The sequence below is a fragment of the Chiloscyllium plagiosum genome, unplaced genomic scaffold (genome assembly GCF_037043375.1).
Source record: "Chiloscyllium plagiosum isolate Xiang-an unplaced genomic scaffold, Cpla_swu_hap1 HiC_scaffold_3, whole genome shotgun sequence".
Classification (NCBI taxonomy): Eukaryota; Metazoa; Chordata; class Chondrichthyes; order Orectolobiformes; family Hemiscylliidae; genus Chiloscyllium; species Chiloscyllium plagiosum.
Window position 1 is genome coordinate 113,168,700 of NW_028270141.1, and position 12,406 is coordinate 113,181,105.

Sequence of the window (12,406 nt, forward strand, 5' to 3'; positions counted from 1 at the left end):
GTCCGAGAGAATCAAGTTGGGTCCTGAAAGAATCATTACAATCTTTGGGGTGGAAGTTCCAAGAAATGACAAACCGTTGCGATGTTTTCTTGACTGAACTCACACATGACCTCTTAGATACCATCAGAACACAGAGCAAACCTGTGGGAGCCAATGAAAGAGGATTTTGAAGATCTGCTCATGCTCACACAACAGGAATATCAACACAGTCAAATGGACAAAATGCTGGGTGCAAGAAATTTCATACTGTGAGTGAAAAAAAAACTGTCATGTGCAATTATATTCTTCTATCAAAGAACTAGAAGCAGGCTTGGTATAAGAGGAAAAACAAATGTTTTCACAGTCAAGCATCTAACCACTGCTGAGACCAGACATACCAATATAGAAATGTTTGGTGGTCACATATAGATGTGAGAAAATCTGTACATATCTGTATGGGAGCCAGTTCACAGTGGAGGGTGATCATAGGCACTGGAGTAGTTTAACACAAGAATCTGTGTTAAACACCAGCGAGATTACAGAGATTACTCTTGAGGATTCAGAGTTATGATTTCAACCTGAAGTACAATCCAGGGAGAGAAATGTTTCTGATAGATAACCTATCTCAGTTATCTCCACAGGAGGAACATAAGATAAAAATCTACAAATAAATATCAATCACTTAATGAATGAAACTCACTGAAACTGAATCAAGTTTGAAATGAACCAACAAACACGAGGAGCTACAGATAGTCTCTCAGTAAATGACCCAGGGATGACCTGAGGAATACAGCAAGGACAGCAGAAACTACGACAAAACTGGATGATCAGAGATGACATCTCACTGGAAGTTGACGTTTTGCTGGCCATATCCAGAATAATCATTCTCAAAGCAATAGAGGCAGTTTTCCAGAAGATTCATGAAGAATCACATCATCTGTGTATTAAATGAGCATGGACAAAGTCAATAACCATATGGTGTCTACATGTATTGCATGATGGATGTACACAGAAGTACGGAAACACAGAAGAAAAAAGAAATGATAGCTCCTGAATTAATACCCAGACCATGGCACACTGTGGTAAACAACTTATTCACACATAATCAACAATGGTATCACATAGTCACAGACTATTATGCAAAGTTCCCTTTTATACAAATACTGAAAGATTTGAACGACAAGCACTGGTTCCAAAGCAAGGGATTCCTCACAAATTACCATGTGACAACAGCAATCAGTTCACATCCAGAAATGTTAAGGAATTCACTGAATAGTATGGATTCAACAGCATCACCACATTACCCTTAAAGACATGGATTTACAGAAAAACATGTCCAGAAATTCGAAACCATCCATGCAAAGTAACAAGAGGCAAAGGAAGACCCAAGCTTTGCCTTATTGTCTCTCGGAACCACACCTTGCAGATTGACGGGAAATCCCCTACAGAGCTACTGAAGGGAAAAAAAATACAAGACCACTCTTTCACACAACATACATCCTCCAAATCATCAGGAGGAAATGCAATAACAACTCACTGAAACACAGGAAAGGGGATATCATTACTTGAGCAAGCATGCTAAATCCTTATCTGAACTGTTGAAAATACAAACTGTGCATGTATCGGATCCAAACATGAAAACCTGGAACCCAGCAAAGATTGTTGCTGAAGCTGAGACTGCAGATCATTGGTAATTAAGACCCTAGATCGTAGGTAACTGAGATCAAAACTGATGAGCAAATAAGGAGAAACAGTTTTCATATTTGACCTAAAGCTGAGCTAGAAAAGGATATCAATAGGTTAGAAGCAGCACTATTCAGGTGGATGACATTATCAACAGAAAGCATAACTCCTGCAAAAGTTACACAAAATCAGCTTTAAAATGTGAACAATGAATACTCAACATATAAGTTGAAAGGACGTTTCTGAGCATCTAACCATTTTGTGCATGATATTTTGAGGAAAGCATATACATGATCAAAGACTCTAGACAGCAGCTCAGTTTATTTACAAAAATTGATAACTTTCTTGACATTTAAAAAGTTGATGTTTGGAGTAGTTGTAGTGATCGCTGGAAACATGTTTTAAACAAAGCAGGATGTTTAACTTTGTTGTAATGTTTGTAAAAAATAGAAACTAATTAGCCATGAAGCAATTGTATATGAGAGTTTTCCAGTAGGGTCACTTTCATAGAGTTAGTTTTTGTGCAGCATGAAGTCTGCATCATATATAGACAGGGTGGTTAAAAAGGTGTTTGGCATGCTTGCCCTCATTGCTCAGTCCTTTGAGTATAGGAGTTAGGAAATCATATTGAGGTTGTGTGTGACATTGGTGAGGCCTCTTTTGGGATATTGTGTCCAGTTAGGGTCACCCAGTTTAGGAAGGATATTATTAAGCTGAAGAGGGTTCAGAAGAGATTTACCAGGATGTTGTTAGGTATGAAAGATTTGTGATATAAAAAAAGGCTGGATAGTTTGGGACTTAGTTTCCTGAAGTGTTGGAGGTTTGAGAGGCAGAGTGAGGGTGAGGCCAGGGATAGTAGAGGGAACTTGTGCCTGGAGTCAGAGGAGGTAGTGGAGGTCTTTAATGAACACTTTGCTTCAGTATTCACTTGTGAGAGGGACCTTGTCATTTGTGAGAACAACATGAAACATGCTGACATGCTCGAACAGGTTGATGTTAAGAAGGAGGATATGCTGAAAACTTTGAAAGACTTGAGGATAGATAATCCTCTGGACCAGACGAATATACCCAAGGTTAGTACAGGAAGTGAGGGAAGAGATTGCTGTGCCTCTGGCAATGATGTTTGCATCCTCACTGTCCACTGGATTACTGCCATTTGACTGGAGGGTGGAAAATGTTATTCCATTGTTCAAGAAAAGGAATAGGTATATTCCTGGGAATAGTCTTACATCTGTGGTGTGCAAATTATCGGAGATGATTCTGAGTCATAGAGTTAGATTAGATTAGATTACTTACAGTGTGGAAACAGGCCCTTCGGCCCAACAAGTCCACACCGACCCGCCGAAGCGCAACCCACCCATACCCCTACATTTACCCCTTTTAACCTAACACTACGGGCAATTTAGCATGGCCAATTCACCTGACCTGCACATCTTTGGACTGTGGGAGGAAACCGGAGCACCCGGAGGAAACCCACGCAGACACGGGGAGAATGTGCAAACTCCACACAGTCAGTCGCCTGAGTCGGGAATTGAACCCGGGTCTCTGGCGCTGTGAGGCAGCAGTGCTAACCACTGTGCCACCGTGCCGCCCAAAGTTATAGAGGTGTGCAGCATGGAAACAAACCCTTCGGTCCAACTCCTCCACACTGACCAGATATCCTAACCTAATCTGGTCCCATTTCCCAGCACTAAACCCATATCCCTCTAAACCCTTCCTATTCATGTACCCAGCCAGATGCCTTTTAAATGTTGTAATTGTACCAGCCTCCATCACTTCCACTGGCAGCTCATTCCATACACACACCATCTTCGGCATGAAAAGGTTGCCCCTTAGGTCCCTTTGAATTTTTTCTCCTCTTACCCTAAACCTATGCCCTCTAGTGCTGGATTCCCCCACCCTATGCCCCTCGTGATTTTATAAACCTCTATAAAGTCATCCCTCAGCATCTGATCCTCCAGGGAAAACAGCCCCAGCCTATTCAGCCTCTCCTGATAGCTCAAATCCTCCAACTCTTGTAAATCCCTTGTGAACCCTTTCAAATTTCACAATATCTTTCCTGGTTTTGATTTCCTGCTCAGAGCCCTCCTCCCGTTCATCTCCCTTCTCATCTTCTCTCTGTCAGCACGGTATGGTGGCATGTTGGCTCAGTAGTTAAAACTGCTGTCTCACAGCATCAGGGATCCGGGTTTGATTCCAGCCTTGGGCGACTGTCTGTGGAGTCCACACATTCTCCCCATGTCTGTGTGGGTTTCCTCCAGGTGCTCCGGTTTCCTCCCACAGTTCAAAGAAATGCAGGTCAGGTGAATTGGCCATGCTAAATTGTTAGGTGCATTAGTCAGAGGGAAATGGGTCTGGGTAGATTACTCTTTGAAGAGTCAGTGTGGACTTGTTGGGCCAAATGGCCTGTTTCCACACTGTAGGGAATCCAGTCTAATCAATGTATACCTTGTTCTCTCAGTTAAGGTTAGATTCCAGGAGGAAGCCTCAGCAGGCAATTCATGTCCAGTTGCAACATGTTTTAGCAGAAGCTTTAAATCACAGAATAATGACACAGCAGAAATCCAGACTGCTCCCTCCAGACAATATAGCCATTTTTTTTTCTCTCTTAGGATATGGGGTGTTGCTTACTTGCCAGCATTTATTGCCCAACTCTAGTTGCACTTGAGAAAGTGGTGGTAAGCTACAGTCTATGTGATGTAGGTAGATCCACAACGCCATTATGGAGGGAATTCGAGGACTTTGACCCAAAATACAAGAAAGCTCCAAAAATGTATGCCATGGCATCAGCAATCATAAGAAATAATCAAGCAACAAGCATTTAAGTAGTTTATGATTTTGTCTGAGTTGTACTGGGAGGCGAGGGGATGGAGTAGGGGAAACCAGATGTTCTGCTTTGTGTTCAGTTGTTGAAAGTTAACAGAAAATGTTGGTTGGAGTATAGAGTTTTAAAATGGTAATGCTGGCAACAAATCAATATTGCACACTGATTGATGTCTTAATTTGCCTGCTCTGCATGCAATGTTTCGGTACATACATGCAAATTCTTTGATCAGGAAAGCATCCAGCACATTTGCTCATACATCTTGGCTCCACTTTTGAGCATTAGCAGTGTGCCTAATGACTGAAGAAACAGGAGTTGCAGAGTCTAATTTCTCACCCTCACGCTGACCAGGCTAGGGAGCTGCTTGTCCTGGCCCTTGGCATGGGATCTGACATACCTTCCTTCCCTGAATTTGACAAGCAACGATAAAATACATCAACACAAACACTGGTGGTTAATCGGGTATTTTGTTATATTAGTATATATGATTGCAAAACTTTAGATGCGTTTAGACAAATGGATGAACAGGCAGGGAATATAGGGATATGCACCATGTGCAGGCATCTGGGATTAGTTTAGAATAGTATCATGGTTGACACAGACATGAAGGTATAGAGAGCCTCTTCCTGTGCTGTACCGTTCCATGTTCTATTTCAAACAGAATGTTGCAAACCACTCTGAAAGTGAAAAGAAAGGTGTGAAAGCTAGAATACAGAAAATGATTATTCAGAAGGATAATTTTGGTTAAAGTTACTTGAACTATTGCTACAGGAAAGCATTGGATGTCCACCATTTTGTGTAATTGCGTTAAGAAAGGTACTTAATGAGTTTAATCACAATTGTTGCTCAACAGGATGGCTCCCTGTGAAGTAAAAAAACGTAACATTTTTTATCACGCCTCATTTTACCAAATATCTACTTGGACTGCCAGCAGAAATATTAATGAAAGACACGCAAATATCCAGCTTGGGTCACAAAGTAGGATATTATTATTATACTTTTAGGTCATAATATCATTAAGTAGATTTGGGTTCTGTGAATCTACTATCATAAGATGCCCAGTCAACATTTAGAAATGACTGATAAAGTTGGAATTCCTAAAACTGATCTGCATCTATAACAGTTAGTGGCTACTACATTGCTAATTGGGCTACACTAGTGGTGATTTCAACTCAAAATTGGGAACATTGGGCTTTCAACATGAAAAGGAAGAGGAACAATGTAATCTCATTCTCCTATCATTCAGATAGTCACATCAGTAATAATAAAGTCCCATGAAAGTGGTATACCATGAGTCAGTCAATTGTTTACCTCTGATTCGTTTTGACTTTAATTTAATGTTATATTCAGTCAAATGCTGCCTTAGTGTTAAGGGTAGTTTCTCTTACATCACCTCTGGAATTCAGCTCTTTAGTGCATGTTTGGACTATGGCTGTAATGAAACCTGGAGCTGAGTAGTATAGCCAGAACTCAAGTTCAGTATCAGTAAATCGATAATTACCTTGTAGGTGTAGTTGGATGACCCAGTTAGTGATACTTCACTTTGCTGTTGATTTAGAATAGACTGATAATACCTGATTAGATCAGTCCTCGTATGTGCGGATAGGATATACTGATGCAATTTTCTAAAAAGTTGAGTAGATGCTAGTGTTGTAATTGTACTGGAACAACTTGTCGAGTGGGGTAGTTAGTTTGAAAATACAAACCTTCAAAACTACTGATAGGCTGTTGTCAGGATCCTTGTTGTGTCTGGCGTCTCCAGCTGTTTCTAGATAGCACAAGAAGTGAATCGAATTGGCTAAAGATGAAATTCTATGATGATGGGACATCAGTAGGAGGGCAAAGTTAGATACAATTTCCATTTTAGGTTGAAGATGATTGTGAATGTTCAACTTTTCCCTTTACACTAGGTGTTGAGTTGTGCTATTATTGATGATAAAGGTGTTCTTCAAGACTTCTTTCATTGGTAGCTTAATTTCCCCATTACGACAGGATGTGGCAGAGCTGTGGAGCTTTGCTCTGTTTGCTGCGGGGTTGCTTAGCTCTCTGTGTAGAATGCTGCTTCCAGAAGTGTGTGTTTGCCTCTAAAAGGGTGTTTTACTTAATGTAACAATGTACATGTTTTCTTCTTTAATATAAGAAACTGGGTGCAGATGTTTTGGTGTTAAACAATCTCATAGGCATCTATTATGAATAGCTACTATGTGCAATCATTTCATTCTTCAGACATATACATGTCTGTGCTACTATCAACCCATATATTGCAACAAAGAAGCTTGCTTCCAGTCAAGCGTCATTCTTCAATGGATCTGAGGTGAGATGATTAATAAGGCCTTTGTCCACTCAGGTCACATGTTATCACACAATAAACTTTCACATTTTAAATATATGTTAATTTACACCATTAGAACTTTAATGTGGTCAACACTGAAGTGAAACTCAATACACAGGGATTATTTAGGGCTTGTTCATTTCATTGTACACTTACACACATCTTGTGAATGACAGTACAGAGCTAAAGATGATTCCATACATCCCTGGACAGAAAGATTCATTCATTTCAGATGTAAAGAGTTACACCTGAAGCATTGAATTCTCCACCTCCTCATGCTTCCTGGCTAGCTGTATTCTTCCAGCTCCTGCCTGTCTAGCTTGGATTCCAGCATTTGCAGTTTTTTTGTCTCGAAGAAAGATTCATTCTCTCAACTTTTGAAGGCAGTCCACTGCCATTAAATGTTTGGAAATCTATACTGGGCAGCTCACATGATCATTCTCCAAGTGCACATCTGAAAAAGGCAGGATAGCATGCTCAAACATTTCAAGGCAACTTAGATTGTGTTCACTTTGAAATTTTAAAGAATTACTGATGGTGGAAGGGTAAAGAGGTGATTCCTCAGGATCTTAACCTTCTGCCTATAATGAGATCCTGACAGATGCCTTAAAAATCATCAAAGCTCAGCACCGTTGGGTTCCTGTCTCACTGACTGCTGTCTTCTCCCTCAGGATTAATCGAACATATAATGTGTAGAAATTTGAAAGTGGGACTATACGAAGATAGTAAGCATGAAATTGGGGCCTCTTGGGATACAGTGGTAATATTGCTACTCCTTGACCAGGAGGTCTGGGTTCAAGTCTTACCTGCTCAAGAGTGTGTAATAACATCTCTGAACAGGTTGATCAGAAAAATAGGTTAAGTAAAAAACACAGATGGCTATAAAACATTTATTCAGCAATAAATCAGTATTGGCTAGCTCAGTTAACTGGACAGTTGGTTTGCAATGCAGTTTGATACTAACAGTGTAAGTTCAATTCCTGCACCAGCTGAGATTACCATGAAGGATTTTCCTTCTTAACCTCTCCCTTCCTGAGTTGTGGTGACTCTCAGGCTGAACTCCTGACCAGACACCTCTCTAATCAGTAAGTGGGATTCTGGCGATATTACCTTTCACCAGATTAAGGTCACAACGTCTCCCACAGTGTCAATCTCCGCGTGAGATCCGTGAATGGTGGGGAATGTTTCACTTCACCCATGAAGGAAAAATAAGTCAATAAGTTACTCAATCCACTCCGCAGTGTTAACAATTGCATGCAGTCCTTGCGCAATTGACATTCTATCCCACATGAAATGTTCCAAACTTGTTTCAGTGTAAGTGACTTGCTGGCTGTGTCTGAGAAGCAAGATGATCCCTCTATCCTTCAAGTTCCCTTTTGTGTTTCTTTTCTTGTGGCCCTGATAAACTTTCAGCCTTCTCCATTTTCCAATAGTTGCCTTTATACAAAAGTGAAAGTGGCCACTTTACCTCCCTCCCCCACACCACAGTTCACAACTTTAGAAATTCTCTTGTTGGCTCTGCACTCTGCCCATGTAAAGGCCAGACTTACTGTCACTCGTTTGCTCTTCAGAATTCCCAGATCCATCCTATTTACTAGGATGTCTCACCCTATTGCCTCCAATTGCCCTCCATCACTGTCATCATTCCCTCGGTGACACAATTTAATGAAGCTCATTCCCAGACTTGATTTGTCTATTTTCCACAGGGATTCCTTGAATTGCCCTCTGATGACCTCCTTGACCAGTACAGAGCAAACCTCAGAATTTAGCATGCTAACCTAAACTTTAACCCTAAACATTATCCCTACTCTGACACTAACCCTGACCCTTACTTTAACCCTATAACAGCAAGCCGTAGGACTTACTATGGCCCAGCATCTGGACTCTTTTGGTTTGACAGTTTCAACTAACCATACTCCACCCTTGCACAGTGATCTGAATGACCTGTCTGTAATTTATGGACTGGGCGCACTTGATGGATGGAACTGGCAAAGTATCCTTGCTCCAATCACCTCCAGTTTCTTCAATGGCCTTCCCTCTATTGTAAGGTCAGACGTGAGGATGTTCACTGAAGATTGCGTAATTCCCAACTGCTCAGATATTTAAATATCTTGTGTCCATGGGCACCATACAGTTTGGGCTAGCAGGCAATAACTATTTACAACAAAGGATAATCTAACTATTGCCCCTGAACATTCAAAGGTGTTACCATCATTGAAACCCCTACAATCAATATCCTGGGGGTGTCATTGAGTAGAAGCTGAACTAATCTTACCATCTAATTACCACGGCTACAAGAACAATTCAGAGGCTTGGGATTCTGAGGCATATAACTCACCTCCTGACTCCTGAAAGCATGTCCGCCATCTATTAATTACAATTCTGAATGAGTGCAACTCCAACAACACTCAAGAAGCTTATTGCCATCCAGAGAAATGCAGCCTGTTTGATTGGCACCCCATCTACCACTTCAACATTCACTTCCTTTGCCACTATTGTACATCTACAAGATGTACTGTGGTGGTGGTCAGAAAGGAAAATGGAATTAAGAGCACAGTCAGATCAGTCATGGTTTTATTGAATGTTCAAACAGGATTGGGAGTCTGAATGGCCTGCTCTTATTCCTCTTTCTTATGTTCTTATCTTCCTTTGGTTCAATCAGGGCCTGAGTAGAAAGTGAGGACTGCAGATGCTGGAGATCAGACCTGCTGCACTTTTCCAGCAACACATTTTCAGCTCAAACAGGGCCTGACACTATTATATCCAGGACCGAAAAGGTTAATACTATGGAGTAACATAAGCACCACCCATGATGATGCAGTCATGTGGATTTGTAGGCAGAGCAGCTTCATATTTCAAAGGAGTTGAACTTAATATTTTGTTTAATCGAAGTCACTGTCATGTCAACATGCAATAAACTATACCTTAATAACTACAGGAGGCTTTTCTTGTTAGATAGGAATTGGTTTTCCTCCACCATGCTATACCATGCTATAGAACTTAAGACATAAGAGTATAAGTAGGCCATTCAGCCCATTGATTCTGCTCTGCCATTCAATTAGACCACGGCTTGTCTGGTGATCTTCAATCCACTTTTCTGCTTTATTCCCATAATCATTGCTAATTAAATGTATGTCTGTCTCAACCTTGAATATACTTAACCATACAGCCTTAAAATTAAGTGGGAATCCATGGGTTCATTACCTTCTTAGAAAAGGAATTCCTCATTTCTTTCTTAAATATGTGACCCTGACACTGAGGTTATTCCACTGATTTTGGACTCTCCCACACGGGGAAACAATCTCGCCATATCTACACTATCAAACATCTTATGTTTGAACAGGGTTTCCTCTCATTCTTCTGAATTACAATGAGTACAAGTCCAATCTAATGACTCTCTCAAAAGAAAATCCCTTCTTACCTGGAATCGACTGAGCGAAACTTTTCTGTTGCTTCTTTGTTGCTTCCTATATTTAAAGAAGACAGAGGTAGCAATCTTTATGATTTACAGTTGCTTATAAGATGCAGTGGGTTGGAATGTCCATTCAGCAAGCCTATGTGTAAAAGCTGGTATCTTTAGTTCAGTGAGAGCAAGAGATGTGAGTCTCACCAATGACAAAAGCCCAAGGAAAATAAGTAAATTCTACTTTAAAAACTTCCTTGCTGCCTTAATTACTCACCACGCGATAGAGAACATTATTAGTGTCTCAATGTAAGTCCACCCTATTTCCCAGTCAATTCTGATGTGTGTCTGAATTTCCATCTGCCTGGGGCAGCCAAGAGCCTCAATTGCATCCATAACAATGCCATTTTATTCCTGCCCTATACTGAGTTGGTGCTCTCACACAGATCCTACAACTTCGTCCTCCATCTCAATTTAGGTAATTCACCTCTTTGTCATTATCAATCAAAGCAGTCTTGATGTTGAGAGCAATTATTTTCACCATTTGTCTTGCATTGGCATTCGGTCAAAATATTTGATACGGTCTGGAGTTGGGCTTAAACTTAGTGTCAATGAGCAGATTGAAACAGGCATTATTGAGCTTTCTTGCTGAGCATTATTGAGATTTCCAGCACATTGTCACTGCTCAGTGTTGATGGCCTAAAAGTATGGGAAATGCCTATATTTGGTGTCATTGCATCACCACTGTCTGATCTGCAATGAGTGTAAACTGGTTTTGTCAACTGGTTGAAACAATGTGGAAGGATCTATATTGCATTCCTTGTTATAACCTGCCTACTAAACCATGAAGCAGCACCATGAAATGGAAACGGTGCATGCTTTGGGGTTGTTAAGTTTAGTGAAAAAGTAATTATGAATAAACCATAAGAAATAAGTGTGAAAATCAAAACAACTTTGTCATATAATCAATTTTGATGCAATGGTTTAATATATGATGTTATACACTTAAAGAAGCAGCAATAAATAAAACATGGAGAGAAACAAGTCACTTCATCAGTTGATGAATTGCCTGGCATAATATCAAGTAGCTTCTACAGACATGTATTAAGTAAATGAGGACACAGAAGAGAATGGTCAGGCACAAATCCAAAAATATGTCAGAAAGTGGAAGTGCAGGACAGAAGGATTTGAGTAGAGCTGAACAAAGGCGCATTTTGTGGAAGCTTTTCATCTTGTACTCATCAGAACAATTCTTCAAAATGCCAATAAAGGGAAAACCAACCTTTGTCCTCTGTGAGAGTGTAGATTCATTAGCAAATGGTCTTTTTCTTGGTCAAGGCATTGCCATTAATGCTGACAGCTAACTGACATTCTCTTTATAAAGGTTTTAGAAATAACTCTGAGGATCACACTGGCTGGTCAGGGAATTGTCCTGAGCAATGAACCTGTCATTTGTTTGTTGAGCTGAAACAGGCGCAATGTGGATTTGTTTATTTCTGACAACAAATAACAGAATCCTGTGTATATATAGCTTCCAGACAACTGTACCACACTCTGAGCTCAACTGACAATGCTAAATTGATTGTCAGAATAATTCCTCAAACACTCAGGATTATCCAGCAAGTACTGTCCAATTGTTAATTCACATCTCATGTCAGATACGAGTTACATGTTTTATAAGTGAAGACTGGTTGGCTATAGTCAGTACTTTGTTTGTTGCAAATGGTCAATGAATAAGTTGTTTCATATGATTTGCAAATCTTTGGAATGTAAGACCTTCATAGATGGCATCATACTGTCACTGAACACCATTTGTCACCATGTGTTAGACAGGATGTCTCTTTAGCTTGATGGCAGTATGATGTTAATATAAGACACCACTTATTTTGTATGTGCACACTGGCAGTGTGAAACAGTTAGTCAATCCAAATATTTGTGTTACCTTATCCTTCCAAAGTAATCTGAGGTAGGCTGTGCATCTTTCAGGACCACGAGTGACTTCTCTAATGACCTTCATGAATTTTCATGATTCAGAGTGAAAAATGATCTCACCATGGTAGCCATTTATCCTGTAAGATGGTTCTAATGTGGCCTATTTCAGCATCCATCTTACACAACCAACAAATGGCTTAGGTCCAATTTCCAAGTTTACTGACAGGACCAACCTTATGGCACATGGGACAGT